Below are 16,594 nucleotides of genomic sequence, written 5' to 3' on the forward strand. Positions count from 1 at the left end.
CTCCGGAGTTTGAGACCAGCCTAAGCAACATAGCAAAAACCCTACCCAACAAAAAATACAAAAATTAGCTGGGCATGGTGTCTTGTACCTGTCATCCCAACTGCTCAAGAGGCTGAGATTGAAGAATCACTTGAACCTGGGAGATGGAGGTTGCAATGAGCCGAAATCACGCCACTGCATTCCAGCCTGGATGACAGAGCGAGACTCCGTCTCAGAGAAAAAAAAAAAAAGAGAGAAGGAAGTTCTATGGGCCAAAGGGGAAAAGTACCAGATGGAGACTTAGATATTCAAGGCATAAAATGAAGAGCATCAGAATACATATGATTATTTAAAGCAAAAATCATAACATTGTTTCCAAGGATTTATAATATATGCATAGATACAATGCATATGATAGCTATTACACAAGGGACAGGAAGTAAATGGACTTATAAGGTTCTAACATTTTCATATTTTATGTGAAGAGCTACAATATTAAATTTAAATAGATTATGAAAAGACAAAGGTTGATGTTATAATCCCCACAACAGCCACTTTTAGGTGTAACTGAAAAAAATTTTTTTTTTTTTTTTTTTTTTGAGACAGGATTTCACTCTGTTACCTAGGCTGGAGTGCAGTGGCAGGATCTTGGCTCACTATAACCTCTGTCTCCCAGGCTCAAGTGATCCTCCCACCTCAGCCTCCTGAGTAGGTGGGACTACAGCCACGTGCCACCACCCCAGCTAATTTTTTTGTATTTTTCGTGGAGACAGGATCTCTCCATGTTGCTCAGGCTGGTCTCAAACTCCTGAACTGAGATGATCCACCCACTTTGGCCTCCCAAAGTGCTGGGGTTACAGGCGTGAGCCACCATGCCCGACCAGAAAATAGAATTATAACAATATTCAAATAACCCAAAATAAGGCAGGAAAGGAAGAAAAAGAGGAACGAAATCACAGAGAACAAACAAAAATCGAGTAATGAAATAGCAGATGTAACTACAAACGTTATCAGTAATTCCACTAGACGTACTAGACTAAATGTCTTGCACTTCCCCCTGCAATGGAGTGTCAGGACAGATTTTACTTCCTGCTTTAAACAACAACAATGAAAACCCAGACAAACTATAAGAAACATTGGTTTCCAAACACTGGAAAACAGGAAGTGCAGAACGGTGATTCCAGCCCTGCAGCTCTCCAGCTGCTGCCTGGACAGAGCGTACAGGCTACAGTATGAGGCCAGGCGGCCCAGTGCAGGACACCTGAGATTCCCCAGCTTTGACGCCAAGAGTCCTGGTCCTGGGAACTCCTCAGTCCTGGTTAAACTGGGAAGATCGGCCACTTTCCCAGACGGAGACCAACACGTTCCATCAGTTGAGAATGTAGGGAGGTAACAGTGGCTGGGATTCACGGGACAGATGACCAAAGAGAGCTGGACAGAGGCAGCATTTCAGAAATCTGCCACTGATCCCCTCAAGGCTTTTTGCTTACAGGCCGTTGTAGGTTGACCTGTCGTGGAGGCTACAAGTTAAGTTTTTACTGAAATTACACGAGGCAGGGGAAATAACTGCCAGAAAAAAAGCAGATGGAACAATTCCTGGAGCTCACAGGGCTGGAAACAGTTCACATTCCCAACAGCCAGAGTGGAGACACCTGGTAATACATAGGTCATCGGGAAGGGAGCTCAGGAGGGGATTGCCTTAGTAGTGGGGGCAAAGTAGCCCTAGAATAAGGCTGATCTACCTGGTCATTTCTTATAAAGCATAAAAGCTTAAAAGGAACAAACTGCTTCCAGTAACTTACCTGTGATCCAGAACAAAGCCTCTGAAACGATTAAGGAATACAGAACCAAAATATTTTTTAAAGAGAAAGAAGGCGGTGGGAAGGAGAAGCATCAAACAAGGTAAAAATGTCAGTGTCTAGCATCCAATCAAAACTTACCAAGCACGCAAAGAAGCAGAAATCCGCAACCTATAAAGAAGAGAAAATTCAGGCCACCGAAAGAGACCTCAAAATGAAATGCAGGACACAGATTTAGCAGGCAAGGGCACTAAAATGGCTACTGCAAATATATTCCGTCTGTTCAAAAAGCTAGAGGAGAGATTGAACATGTTCAGTAGAAACATGGTAGATATAAAAAAGCAAACAAAAATGAACGGAGCTGAAGGACAACTTCAAGCAACCTGATTACATGGAATTACGGTCTCTGTAGGAGAGTCAGTAGAGCCAAGTAGCCAAGGCATTCCAAACATACAGGTTTTCCAAAACCGAATCAAGAATCAGTTTCTCAATTTCAATTTCAATTAATTAAAATTAAATAAAATTAAACATTCAGTTCCTCAGTCATGCTAGTCAGATTTGAAGTGCTCAGTAGCCACGTATGGCTAGCAACTAGTGTATTGGACATGTCAGATGTGCATATCTTTTTTTTTTTTGAGATGGAGTTTCGCTCTTGTTGCCCAGGTTGGAGTGCAGTGGCGTGATCTCGGTTCACGGCAACCTCCGCCTCCCAGGTTCAAGCGATTCTCATGCCTCAGCCTCCCGAGTAGCTGGGACTATAGGCATGTGTCACCACACCCGGCTAATTTTGTATTTTTAGTAGAGACAGGGTTTCTCCATGTTGGTCAGGCTGGTCTCAAACTCTCAACCTCAGGTGATCCGCCCACCTTGTCCTCCCAAAGTGCTGGGATTACAGGCGTGAGAGTCACTGTGCCTGGCCCCAAACATTTGCATGTCTTAAGAGTGTGTCAGCTTGGGTGGGAGCTACAGAATTCTGTGGGTGGACAGAAGGGATAGGTCATACGAATGACTAATCCAGAGACCCAGGCCATGTGACCCCTGCCCGCTTCAAGTTATGGGATCACTGACATAATAACCATAGCTAGTGGTCAGCTTAGACCCTCTGGTTCTCAAACCAGAACCCAGGCAGAGCTCAGTTCATAGTTGGGATCAACCACAGCCACACAGGCTGCAAACAGCCTGGGTCCTTCCAGTTGTCAGATGAAGATGTAAAGCAAAGTCACCGATTTTGGCTTTGGATCCCAGGCAGTCCTTTGCAGGGAGGCTGTGGGGCTTTCCATGCAGGTTCTGGGTGTTCCTTCAAAACCTCTCTTCTGGCTGGATGTGGTGGCTCACGCACGTAATCCCAGCACTTTGGGAAGCCGAGGAGGGTAGATCACTTGAGGTCAAGAGTTCGAGACCAACCTGGCCAACCTGGTGAAACCCTGTCTCTACAAAAAAGTAGCTGGGTGTGGTGGCAGGCGCCTGTAGTCCCAACTACTAGGGAGGCTGAGGTGGGAGAATCCATTGAACTCAGGAGGCAGAGGCTGCAGTGAACCGAGATCTCACCACTGTACTCCAGCCTGGGCGACAGAGCGAGATGCTAGCTCAAAACGAAACAAAAATCTCTCTTCTAGTCCAATTTCTTTTCACGTTACTAAGGGCCTGCCAGGCCAACCCTGGGTCCCATAGCAACACATCCTTTCCAGTTGGAAATCCAGAGGACACTGACTGCTTTCCACCGCATAGGCCGGCTGTGAAACTCCCTGGACCCCCTTCACCATGCAGTGCAACCTCACCGTATGTGGGTTCGTGCAGCTCATTATGAGAATCACCCACGCACGGACACCCCGCACAACCTCACCAAGACTGCCACCGCCACGGGAGAGCCTGGCTTGTCTACCGACACAGACACAACTTAAGCTTGAGAGCTTTGAAGGGTAAACAGGGTACCCGGTGGCATCCAGACTGAAAGAGTGAGGGCCACACTGTGAAGGGAGATGTGAGGATGACCCTAGGACCACAGCTAGAACTGGATCCTAAAATGCCCTGGGCACAGTGCCACTTACAGCTTCAGAATCATCTTTGTCCTGTCCTGTCCACCTGGGAGTCCTCCTTCCCCGTCTTACCGTGACCACCTGCAGGAGTGTCTCTTAGCCACAGTCCTCCTCTGTGATTGTCAACCTATGGAAACTGTCGACTATGGATTGTAGAGAACCTTGTTCTGTAAAGTCACGGACTGCCAGAAACTTTGCTGTTTGAAACCGTGTTAGTGAGACGGGAACATTCTTTTTTTTTTTTTTTTTTTTTTTTTTTTTTTTTTTTTGAGACGGAGTCTCGCTCTGTCGCCCAGGCTGGAGTGCAGTGGCGCTATCTCGGCTCACTGCAAGCTCCGCCTCCCGGGTTTACGCCATTCTCCTGCCTCAGCCTCCCGAGTAGCTGGGACTACAGGCGCCCGCCACCTCGCCCGGCTAATTTTTTTTGTATTTTTAGTAGAGACGGGGTTTCATTGTGTTAGCCAGGATGGTCTCGATCTCCTGACCTTCGTGATCCGCCCGTCTCGGCCTCCCAAAGTGCTGGGATTACAGGCTTGAGCCACCGCGCCCGGCCGGGAACATTCTTTGACACAAAGAAGCAGCCTCAATTTCCAGCCCAAATGCAGAGCTTCAGAAACAGAATTTTTCTCTTTTCTTTTCTTTTTTTTAGAAAGGAGCTTTTTAACTTTGGGAGGCTGAGGTGGGCGGATCACAAGGTCAGGAGATCAAGACCATACTGGCTAACACAGTGAAACCCCGTCTCTACTAAAAACACAAAAAATTAGCTGGGCGTGGTGGCGGGTGCCTGTAGTCCCAGCTACTCAGGAGTCTGAGGCAGGAGAATGGTGTGAACCCGGGAGGTGGAGCTTGCAGTGAGCTGAGATCGCGCCACTGCCACTGCACTCTATCCTGGGCAACAGAGACTCTGTCTCAAAAAAAAAAAAAAAAAAAAAAAGGAAAGGAGATTTTAAAGCACAACATCCTACATTTATTTTAACTTTGTAGTTTCTAAGGGAACAGAACCCTGGGTCGGCTTCTAATGTTAACTCCTTTACAGCTTTACACACGTAATCCTGTTCGCTTCGCACCTATCTACAACACTGCTTTGTTTATATTGGACCTAACCTCCACCCTCCTCCAGATCCTGTAAGAACCCTGCCCCTGCCTCTATCTTTGTTTGAGGAGGACACCAGGTTCCTCCGGTAAGTGATCTCTTTTGCTGCAAGGAGGCTAAGAAATCCATTTTTTTGGGACTACAGGTTTGTTCCTGTTAGGTTGTATTACCATCCTGGAAACGGTACATTTATAGCCTAACAAATATACAGGAATGGATTTTTACATCCACAGAGTAGAGAACAAAGAGGAAAACTGCCCCTCTGTCATCACAGAACTTTACATCATGTATTCTAAAAGTTTAAAACTCAAAAACGTGGCCAGGCGCGGTGGCTCACGCCTGTAATCCTAGCACTTTGGGAGACCAAAGCAGGCGGATTGCCTAAGCTCATTAGTTAGAGACCAGCCTGGGCAACACGGTGAAACCCTGCCTCTACTAAAAATACAAAAAATTAGCCAGGCATGGAGGCATGTGCTTGTAATCCCAGCTACTCGGGAGACTGAGGCTGGAGAATTGCTTGAACCCAGGAGGCGGAGGCTGTAGTGAGCCGAGATCGCGCCACTGCACTCCAGCCTGGGTGACAGAATGAGACACTGTCTCCAGAAAAACAAACAAACAAAAAAACACCTCAAAAATGTTCCCTAATGTTATTCCCGTGAATAACTTGTGACTCCTGTACAGACCTTCAGTAACACCCTCCCCTTTGAACTTTTGAACTGATGCAGGAGAGCTCCCTTATTATCAAAATGCGCATGTACTGGCCGGGCACGGTGGCTCAAGCCTGTAATCCCAGCACTTTGGGAGGCCGAGGCGGGCGGATCACTAGGTCAGGAGATCGAGACCATCCTGGCTAACACGGTGAAACCCCGTCTCTACTAAAAAATACAAAAAACTAGCCGGGCGAGGTGGCGGGCGCCTGTAGTCCCAGCTACTCAGGAGGCTGAGACAGGAGAATGGCCCGAACCCGGGAGGCGGAGCTTGCAGTGAGCTGAGATCCGGCCACTGCACTCCAGCCTGGGCGACAGAGCAAGACTCCGTCTCAAAAAAAAAAAAAAAAAAAAAAAAAAAAAAAAAATGCGCATGTAGATCTGTTTTCAGATGTGCAGCCTTTAAAAAACTTTTCTATGGAATGTTAGAATGAATATTACACTGAAGCCTCAGATAAGCGCCAGCCACCCAACTGAAAGGATGACCAAAAACTGAAAGGATGTCAGTCTTGTCAGAAATTGCATCCTCTCAGCCAAACCCACAGCTAGGGTTGCGGCAAGGATGTCCCCTCAAGGGACTGCCCCAGACCATTCCTGAATGGGATTCCAAAGGAAGAAACCCTGAATGCCAGGATGACCAGTGCAAAGGGTGCATTGGGGCGTTTACATACATAGGGCTCCCACAGTCCTCAGGTGGCCTTCAGGGAAACAGGTGCCCGCCCGAGAGGAGCCCATGGAGAGGGTGCCCCCCGAAGAGGAGCCCATGCAGAGGGGTGGGGGGAAGGTGTCAGTTGCTACATGTTTAGCAAGATGTTTGACCTTGAAGTGTTTTGGACAACAACGTAAGCAAGTTTATCAGTGCCTGGGAATGTTCAGGGCCCCAGCCCAGGTTCCAGCCCACAGGGGAAGCATGCAGCCAGCCAGATCACAGAGTGGCCAAGGTGCTCTCTGTTTCTCAGAAAGGAAGTGGGAGAAACTGGGAGACCCTACACATATAAGCTTCGACCCAGACTCCCCAATTCTACCTTACTTTTGACTATTTTCTAACCTAAAGAAAAGTCATAAGAATTATGCAGTGAGCACCCAAAGACACTTCATCTAGATTCTCTAATTAGCGATACGTTTTTAATCCAGTTTTGTTACCACTTTGCCTTATCTCTCCACACATATTTTTAATTTAAATTTTGTGTTTGAGTTACTTACAGACACAGTTTGAGTTACTTGCAGACAAAATAGAAGAACTAGTTTTTTCTGCAAAACCATGGTACAATTATCATATACTGGAAACTTAACTTTAGTACAATACATTCCACTATACACATTGCCTTATATACAATGCATTTCATAAGCCTTGTGTAATTTCTTTATTATCTATTTATTTTTAAGACAGGATCTCACTCTTTCAACAAAGCTGGAGTGCAGTGGTGCAATCATGGCTCACTGCAGCCTTGACCTCCCGGGCTCAAGTGATCCTCTTGCCTCAGCCACTTGAGTAGCTTGAACCACAAACCACAGCCACCACACCTGGCTTTTTTTTTTTTTTTTTTTTTTTCGAGAGAGACGAGATCTTGCTGTGTTGCCCATGCTATTCAAACGCCGGAACTCAAGTGATCGTCCTGCCTTGGCTTCCCAAAGTGCTGGGATTACAGGCATGAGCCATTGTGCCTGGCCTGAAATTTCTTTACTTTGGGTGCACAGGGCCCTCTCCTCCCTGCAAATCCCAAAGTGATTTCTGGTAGATATCTTGGGTATATTCAGATGTAAAAGACAGTTTGTCATTTTGATGTGTTAAAGAACTTGGGGGATCAGAGTCCCACACCACCCTGTGGCATTCTCTTTCTTCCTTCTTGCAATGCAGCAACAAGCTCTTGTTTTAAAATTGTATACCTCTGGCTCTCTTTCTCCCACAAGGGGAGCGGCAGACAGAAGCTGAAGGAGCTGTGAGTCATGCTGTCAGGATGGGGCTCTCCAGGCCGCCAGGGAGGGAGAAAAAAGTGAGGAGATGCATGTTCCCTGCAGTTGCCAAGAACCTGGTGGTCCAGAGTACCGAGAGGCAAACCCTAAGCCACATGCCATTCAAACACAGCAGAGAGGTGGCCCCCAGACCTCATTTCTACTAAAGCACACATTGCTTAGACATGATATAATCCTTATTGTTTGACTGTCTCTTTCCACATAAATTATCTTGAATTTTGTAATGATATGCGGGAAAATGCCATATCAAATAGACTCTTTTTGATTTGTATCAAAGTTTGCAGTAAGAAATAGGAAGAAATATGCTCTTCGGCCCAGCATGGTGGCTCATGCCTGTAATCCCAGCACTTTGGGAGGCTGAGGCGGGTGGATCACCTAAGGTTGGGAGTTCGAGACCAACCTGGCCAACGTGGTGAAACCCCATCTCTACTAAAAATGCAAAAATTAAGCTGGGCAGAGTGGCTCACGCCTGTAATCCCAGCACTTTCAGAGGCCAAAGCGGGCAGATCACAAGGTCAAGAGATCAAGACCATCTTGGCCAATGTGATGAAACCCTGTCTCTACTAAAAATACAAAAATTAGCTAAGCATGGTGGCGCACACCTGTAGTCCCAGCTACTTGGGAGGCTGAGCCAGGCAAATCACTTGAACCAGGGAGGTGGAGGTTGCAGTGAGCCAAGATCATGCCACGGCACTCCAGCCTGGACCACAGAACAAGACTCCGTTTAAAAAATAAAAATTAACTGGGCGTGGTGGTGGGCCCCTATTATCCCAGCTACTCAGGAGGCTGAGGCGGGAGAATCACTTGAACCCAAGAGATGGAGGTTTCAGTGAGCCCAGATTGTGCCACTGTACTGTAGCCTGGGTAACAAGAGTGAAACTTCATCTCAAAAAAAAAAAAAAAGAAATACGCTTTTATTTAAGCAGAAAAGGAAGAAAAGGACACCACTGCTGGGTGCAGTGACTCATGCCTGTAATCCCAATAGTACAGGATCCTTGGAGTGTCACTTCACCAGCCAGAAACCTCTGCGGCCAGTGGCACCTTTGTCCAAGTTTTGCTCTGGCCTGTTGGGCTCATTCTGCCCACTCAACCTGGCAGGCTGTGCTCAGCTGGCGTTAGTGGCTTAGGTCTCATGCTTGCCAAGGGTGAGCCAGGTGAGGAGCGGCAAGGGGTGTGTGAGCAAGCATGGGGCCTGGCCACTGTGCACAGCCAGGCACACCAGCTGCAGCTGGGCAGGCAGTTCCAGGCACCTGCACAGGCATCAGCTCCCTGCGAGGCTGTGGCTAGACCAGGAATACCATAAGCAACTTCCACAGCTGACACTAAGGAACATAGTGATGCCTGGAAGCTTGGAGACACCAGGAACCACAGAGCCCTAAAGGGGGTGTCACAACCCTGGCTCAGGGAGCTCCTAGGTCTGGGCTCCCCAAAGGGCCACAGCTCTTCTCTCTTTCTCTCTTTTTTTCTCCTTGTCACCATAACGTGGCAAGCAAGGGGTGTGTTTCAGCCCTGTTTGTGTTACAGCTCTCTTAACCCTGCAATTTATCAGGTCCTGAGTTCTTGTCCCGTGTCCAGGAAGAATGAAGTACTCAGACAAGTGAAGGGTTTGAGCAAGACGAAGAGGAGCTTTCTTGAGCAATGGAACAGCTCAGAGGAGAGCCACAGTGAGTAGCTCCTCTCCATAGCCAGGGTGTCCCAACGAGTGTTCAGCCCTTAATGGAGAGGGTAGCTCCTCTCTGCCAGGCAGGTCGTCCCAATGAGTATTCAGCTGTCAGCAGAGAGGGTAGCTCCTCTGCAGAGAAGGTCATCCTGTCATCTCCCTGCTCTCAGCAGAGAGGAGACCCTAGAGTGGGTAGCTCCTCTTTGCAGCTGGCAGTTCCAATGTCTTTTCTGCTCTGGCTGAGTCCAGGGTTTTTATGGGCCTCAGAAGGGAGGAAGTGCATGCCAATTGTTCCATGGGCAGCCATGGGTGGGCCCAGAAAAAGCACCACAAGTTCCCACTCCAGTCCACAGCACCGGCAGCCCAGTCCCTGGCTTGAAGTTGGGGCTTCACTGGGGACACGTCACCTTCTGCCCTGGGGCCTATATGCCTCCTGCTGCTGTTCATGAAGCCTAGGATGTTCATGCTAGAGGGTGCCTGCTGGCCAGCACCAAGCTGCCCTCAGCCTGCCCTCAGCCCACTCTCAGCCTCCTTCCCATGCTCATCAGTGCCCAAGTCCAGAAGGGGCTGAGGTGGCAGGGGACTGAGTGTGCGCACACCTGGCTGGTCTGCGACAGTGCCCAGGCTCAGCCCCAACCTTGCTCCAAGATTGTAGTGGGTGCCAGGAGCAGGGAGAGGCCAGACAGTGGGAGGAGACACTCCAAGCCTATGGGGGGAACGGGGGCCATCATGGCCCACAAGAGTGCAGAGATGCCTGGGTCCACAGCCACAGCTTGGGCAGCTGCAGCTGCCCCCAGAAGGGCAGGGCTCCTGCCTCCTTCCAGCCTCCAAGAGTACAGGGAGGCCAGGGTCCCCAGCTGTGACTTGGGCTGCTGCAGCCGTGCTTGGGAGGGTGGGGCTCCTGCCTGCTTCTGGCTCCTGCCAGCTCCATGGATCATGGCACTGCCCCCGGTCCAACTCTGCCTAGGAGCCCCTTTCTGCCCATCCCTCCATGCTTGACCACACTGCTCCCCCACTGGCAGGCAACTCAACCTGGCCCTATCATGGCAGCTCCCAGGGTGACAGGCTCTGAAGGGCTGCCGGAGGGGGGCTCCAGGGACTGCCCACCTCCTCTCTGTGTTTTCCCTGCAGCGGTGGCAGGTGAGGTGCAGGTGGCATGGTGGCCCTGGCCAACCCTGCACAAATGAACCTGATGCTCTGTGGGCTGGCCCTGGAAGCCCCAGCTGTGCCTTCACCTCGGTGCTCATGGGCTCCTGGGATGTGGTGGAGAGTGAGGTTGAAGCCACAGCAGAGGCTCCGGGCCTGGGAGAGGGTCCTGCCTGGCTATGTAAGGGTGGGGATGATGCTGTGGGCTGCCTCTGAGATGGGGCACAGAGGACCCTCCACTGCCACTGCTGCTCCTGCAGCCACTCCTGCCTCCTGCCACCACTGCCTGCACCTCCCTGCTGCAGCTGGCATGATGGCAGTGGCCACGCCGGATGGCCCCCGCTGCCATCAACAACACTTTGGGAGGCCGAGGCAGGAGGATCATTTGAGGTCAGGAGTTTGAGACCAGCCTGGGCAACACAACAAGACCTCATCTCTAAAATAAATAAATGAAAAGAAAAAGAGACCACCAGAATTCTAAGAGGCCAGAGAGCGAGAACCCCTCCAGTTACCTCCACCGGAAAACAGGCCTGGGAAGCATGTTTGCATTGTCTCCTGCAGTCCCTCCCAGGCACGCCCGTGTGGTGGATCCTGAGCATGTGATGCACCCTTGAGGAAATGGAGTCTGTGAAAGTGAATTTCTGGCCTTCCCATCCTGAAGACGTGAGACCCTTCATGTGGAACGTTCCCCAAACACAGGGTGGCTGCTCACAAGGTGCGGGGAAGCCACAGGAGTGTGACAGAGGCCCCGTTGGCACCCACCAGGAAGCACAACCAGAAACAGAAACTCAGTGCATTTCCCTTAGTGTTGGTGTCAGAGTCTAATTTTCAAAATGTTAAAAACATAATTCTCAGAGTAGTGAGCACACGTGAAAATTGTGTTTAACTCATTGGTGGAACCAGCAGGAAGACATAGACAAGACAAAAGATGATATGGGGAAAAGGGAATTTTATAGTCAGTGGTGGGAGAGGGAATACTGAGATAATATTTGCTCATCAGCTGGAAAATGTTAATGCTCTACCGCGATCCTTCTCAAACTAGGGCACACAACAGAAGAAGCTTGGGGTGCCTGGCTGCACCCCGAGTTTGTGATTTTGTAGGTCCAGAGCGGGGCCTGAGAATCCACATTCCCAGGCGCTGCTGCTGGCGAAGCACCACACTCTGAGAATCATACTCTCCGGGGAAATGCAACCAAAAGGTCTGGAGTAGGCTCTTCTGCTGGTGACAAAGGAAAATCACCACACTTTATTGGTTGTCTGCTCATTAATCTTTAAATTTAGAGAGTTGTATGGGGCCGGGCGCGGTGGCTCAAGCCTGTAATCACAGCACTTTGGGAGGCTGAGATGGGCAGATCACGAGGTCAGGAGATCGAGACCATCCTGGCTAACACGGGTGAAACCCCGTCACTACTAAAAATACAAAAAACTAGCCGGGCGAGGTGGCGGGCGCCTGTAGTCCCAGCTACTCAGGAGGCTGAGGCAGGAGAATGGCATAAACCTGGGAGGCGGAGCTTGCAGTGAGCTGAGATCCAGCGACTGCACTCCAGCCTGGGCGACACAGCTAGACTCCGTCTCAAAAAAAAAAAAAAAAAAAAGAGAGTTGTAAATGTCTGGGTTCTAATCAGGAGTAAATGGTAGGCTAGGCAGAGGCATATCCCTCAACGCTGTAATGTCTAGCAGGACATTAAAAATCAGTTTACCTTATTTTCAAACTTTGGATAAGTTTTCTTAACAGTGGTGCTGATGACACAAATTTTTTTTTTTTTTTTTTTTTTTTTTGCAATGGAGTCTCGCTCTGTCACCCAGGCTGGAGTGCAGTGGTGTAATTTCCGCTCACTGCAAGCTCTGCCTCCTGGGTTCAAGCGATTCTCCTGCCTCAGCCTCCTGAGTAGCTGGGATTACAGGTGTGCACCACCACACCTGGCTAATTTTTGTATTTTTAGTAGAGACAGGGTTTCACCATGTTGGCCAGGATGGTCTTGAACTCGACCTCGTGATCCACCCACCTCGGCCTCCCAAAGTGCTGAGATTACAGGTGTGACCACTGCGCCCAGCCCACAAATGTCTTAATAGATTATTTATTTTGCATTAATTCCTCCAAATTGCCAAAGCAGAGATTGCCATATATCATGTTGGGTAATATTTTCCACTAAGAAGAAGAAAAAAAGAGTAGAGAAGAAAAATAGCATTACCATCCACGCGCATGACTCTTGGTAGGTTTTTGTTGTTGTTGTTTTTTCCAAGACTGAGTTTCCCTCTTGTTGCCCAGGCTGGAGTGCAATGACGCGATCTCAGCTCACTGAAACCTCTGCCTCCCAGGTTCAGGCGATTCTCCTGCCTCAGCCTTCCAAGTAGTTGGAACTACAGGCGTGCGCCACTACACCCCGCTAATTTTTGTATTTTCAGTAGAGACAGAGTTTCCCCATTTTAGTCAGGCTGGTCTCGAACTCCTGACCTCAGGTGATCCGCCTGCCTCGGCCTCCCAAAGTGTATGGATTACAGGTGTGACCCACCACCCTGCCTCTTTGTAGGTTTTAAAGGACTTTTCCACAAATGATCTCATGTGACCCTTGCCATAATCCTGTGAGGTGTGTGCTTTCATCCCATTCTTATGAACAGGTAAATGGAACCTCTGGGAACTCAGATCACCTCCCCAAGGTCACAGTGGATACAAGCATCCGAGGGTGTTGTCCCCACAGAATGCAGGAGATCACGTCCTGAAGTCAGTGGAATGTGGCTTTGGCCACAGTCCTTGTCTCAGTCTCATTCATCTTCATCATTTGGTTGTTTTGCTCCTAATTCATCTTTACTTAATGAGAGAACCTTGCATACTGACTCCATGAAAGGCCCTAGCACATGAGGGCGTGTTGAAATAGTTTGACTATTAGAATTCTCCTCCGTACAAAAGAAAGCACGGAAGATATAATTTCTAAAATAGCTAGGAATACATGCCTGTAAGGGGGCAAAGTAAAGCACCCTGTGTTACAATTAAAGTCAGAAAGTGGCTGGATATGGCTTCAGGCCCTGTAGTAATTATTACAGGCTAATGCCTTCAGGAGGCTGAGGAGGGCGGATCACTTAAGGTCAGGAGTTCGAGACTAGCCCAGCCAACATGGCGAAACCCCATCTCTACTAAAAATACAAAAATTAGCCAAGCATGGTGGTGCACATCTGTAATCCCAGCTATTCAGGAGGCTGAGGCACGAGAGTAGTTTAAACCCAGGAAGCAGAGGTTGCAGTGAGCCAAGACTGCACCACTGCACTCCTGCCTGGGCAACAGAGTGAGACTTAGTCTCAAAATTGCACCACTGCACCCCAGCCTGGGTGATAGAGCAAGACTTAGTCTCAAAAAAAAAAAAAAAAAAAAAAAAAAAAAGAGCCTGGGTCTGGGACCAGACGGCCTAGGTTCCAATTCTGTCTGCAGTGCTTACAGGCATATGACTTTGAGCAAGTTGCTGCCTCAGTTTCCTAATTTGTAACATGAGGTAATGACAATATGCACATTATGGGGCTGTTATAAAGATTAAATAAGTTACAAACAGTAAAGAATTTAGGGCAGGCCAGGTGTGGTGGCTCACGCCTATAATCCCAGCACTTTGGGAGACTGAGGCCGGTGGATCACTTGAGTCCAGGAGTTTGAGACCAGCCTGAGCAAGATGGCAAAATCCATCTCTATAAAAATAAAAATTAATAAATTAGCCAGGTGTGGTGGCATGCCCCTGTAGTCCCAGCTACTTGGGAGGCTGAGGCAGGAGAACAGCTTGAACCTGGAGGCAGAGGTTGCAGTGACCCAAAATCACACCACTGCACTCCAGCCTAGGCCACAAAGTGGGACTCTGCCTCCAAAAAACAAACAAAAAACAGAATTTAGGGCAATCTGGCACATGGTAACATGAATCATACTATAGCAGGAAGAGCTGCAGACAAAACCCCTCAGACACTGAGTTAAAGAAGGAAGGGGTTTATTTGGCTGGGAGCATCAGCAAGACTCCCGTCTCAATAGCCGAGCTCCTGGAGTGAGCAACTCCTGTCCCTTTTAAGGGCTCACAACTCTAAGGGGGTGCGTGTGAGAGGGGCATGATCAATTGAGCAGGGGGTATGTGACTGGGGGATGCATGCACCAGTAATTAGAAAGGAGCAGAACAGGACAGGGATTTTCACAGTGCTTTTTAATGCAAATAACCAATTAGGTCAGGAGTCAATCTTTAACTACCAGGCCCAGGGCACGGAGCTGGGCTGTCTGCTTGTGGATTTCACTTCTGCCTTTTAGTTTTTACTTCTTCTTTCTTTGGAGGCAGAAATTGGGCATAAGACAGTATGAGGGGTGGTCCCCTCCCTTAATACATTTGACCCAATCGTTACATGCACCACACGATGCAGAAGTCCACAGACACAGGCTGGAAGGGATCCTATGGACACCAGCATCCTCCTCACCACCACAACAGCCTGGACTGAGCGAGCGCTGTGTGCCAGGCATCACGTCAGGCGTGTGAGATCCGGCATTCCATGGGGCGGGGGGCGGTCATTAACCCCACTTTACAGATGAGGAGATCTGGGCCAGGCAAATCAGACAATCTGCCCAAGTTCATACAATGTCACATCCCCAACACCAGTTCTTCCCAGTGTGCCTGCTGCTCTGCCACACAGTGGGCCAGAGATGGGTTGTTTCTCTGATTTTCTTACTTCCTGTTAATGTCATAATTGTCTCATGATAAACTTAAACTGCCTATGGAAGGTAACCCCAAAAGCCCTAGGCAAGACAGGGAGGGGAGCTGAGTAGCTGCCTCCTAACCCAGGAGTAGGGACAGCATCTGTCAAGGCCAAACTTGGCCAACTTCACACTTCCCGGGGCTGTAGCACCAGAGTTGTCCGTACTGGGAGCTTTGGAGGGGTCAAGAAGTCAGATCCCCAGAAATTTCCAGCCCCCTCCTGCCGGGCATTCTCAGTGTGTTCTTGACACTTGGCTATTCAGACACTGAAAGTCTTGCTCAGTGAGGAGCGGGAACCAGACAGCACGCCACTCCTTGGTGTTTGCAAGGCACCAGTGACCTCAGATGTGCCACCAGGGTGAGGAGGCAGCTCTTACTCTCTTCTGCTAGGGAACCACAAAGGTAAAGCCCTACATTGGGTGCCTTGCTCTCTGGCATCAGGATGCCTGAGGCCCAAGGGTGATGGCAGCTGAACAGACGCACACCATGTCACGAATTTCCAGGGTCTACCCAGCTCAGGGGCCAGCTTTGCGGTGCAGGACAGAGAGGCGGGAGAGGTCTGGCCACCAGTCTTAGGCCAGATGACTCAGCTGATCTCCAGAACGGAGATGGAGCACTTGGCTTTCATTTCTATCCTCCAGATGTGCCTTGCAGGTCAGATATTATTCCTGTTCACATGATAAAGGGCTCTGTTTTCCATTCTCCCTTGTTTGCACTCACCTCTGCACCTAGATGGCACCCCAGCAGATTAAGGAGCTGGCAGGACAGTGAGCAGAGCCGGGCACGGGGTGGAGGGGCTCGCAGTGCATGCGGGAGGCTCTCCCTGCAGGCGTCTGGGTTGCCAGCAGCGAATCCCACTGTACCTTGAAATACATCCAGCACCCTCGTTGCTGCCGTGCTGGGCCAAGCCACCTTTATCTGTTACCTAGATGACTGCTCTAAACCCTAACAGATTTCCTTCCCTGTCTCTTCTTCACTTTAGCCGGGTCCTGTCCCCTCCCTGCTCAGAACCCTGCAATGTCACCTACCTCACTCAGCATCAAAGCAAAGTCCTTAAAACAACCCAAGCATCCATCAGCAGATGAATGGATCAGCAAAATGTGGTATATCCATAAAACAGAATATCATTCTACCATAAAAAGGAATGAAGTACTGATGCCTGCTACGACATGGATGAACCTCGAAAACGTGATGCCGAGTGAAAGAAGCAAGACAGAAGGCCACACGTTGTACAATTCCACGTATATAACATGTCCAGAATAGGAGGTAGATTAGTAGTTGTCAGGGACCAGGGGGAGGAGCAAAGGGGCAGTCTTTTTTTTTTTTTTTTTTTTTTGAGACGGAGTCTTGCTCTGTCGCCCAGGCTGGGGTGCAGTGGCCGGATCTCAGCTCACTGCAAGCTCCACCTCCCGGGTTTACGCCATTCTCCTGCCTCAGCCTCCCGAGTAGCTGGGACTACAGGCGCCCGCCACCTCGCCCGGCTAGTTTTTT

Source organism: Macaca fascicularis, chromosome 16, assembly GCF_037993035.2.
Source record: "Macaca fascicularis isolate 582-1 chromosome 16, T2T-MFA8v1.1".
Classification (NCBI taxonomy): Eukaryota; Metazoa; Chordata; class Mammalia; order Primates; family Cercopithecidae; genus Macaca; species Macaca fascicularis.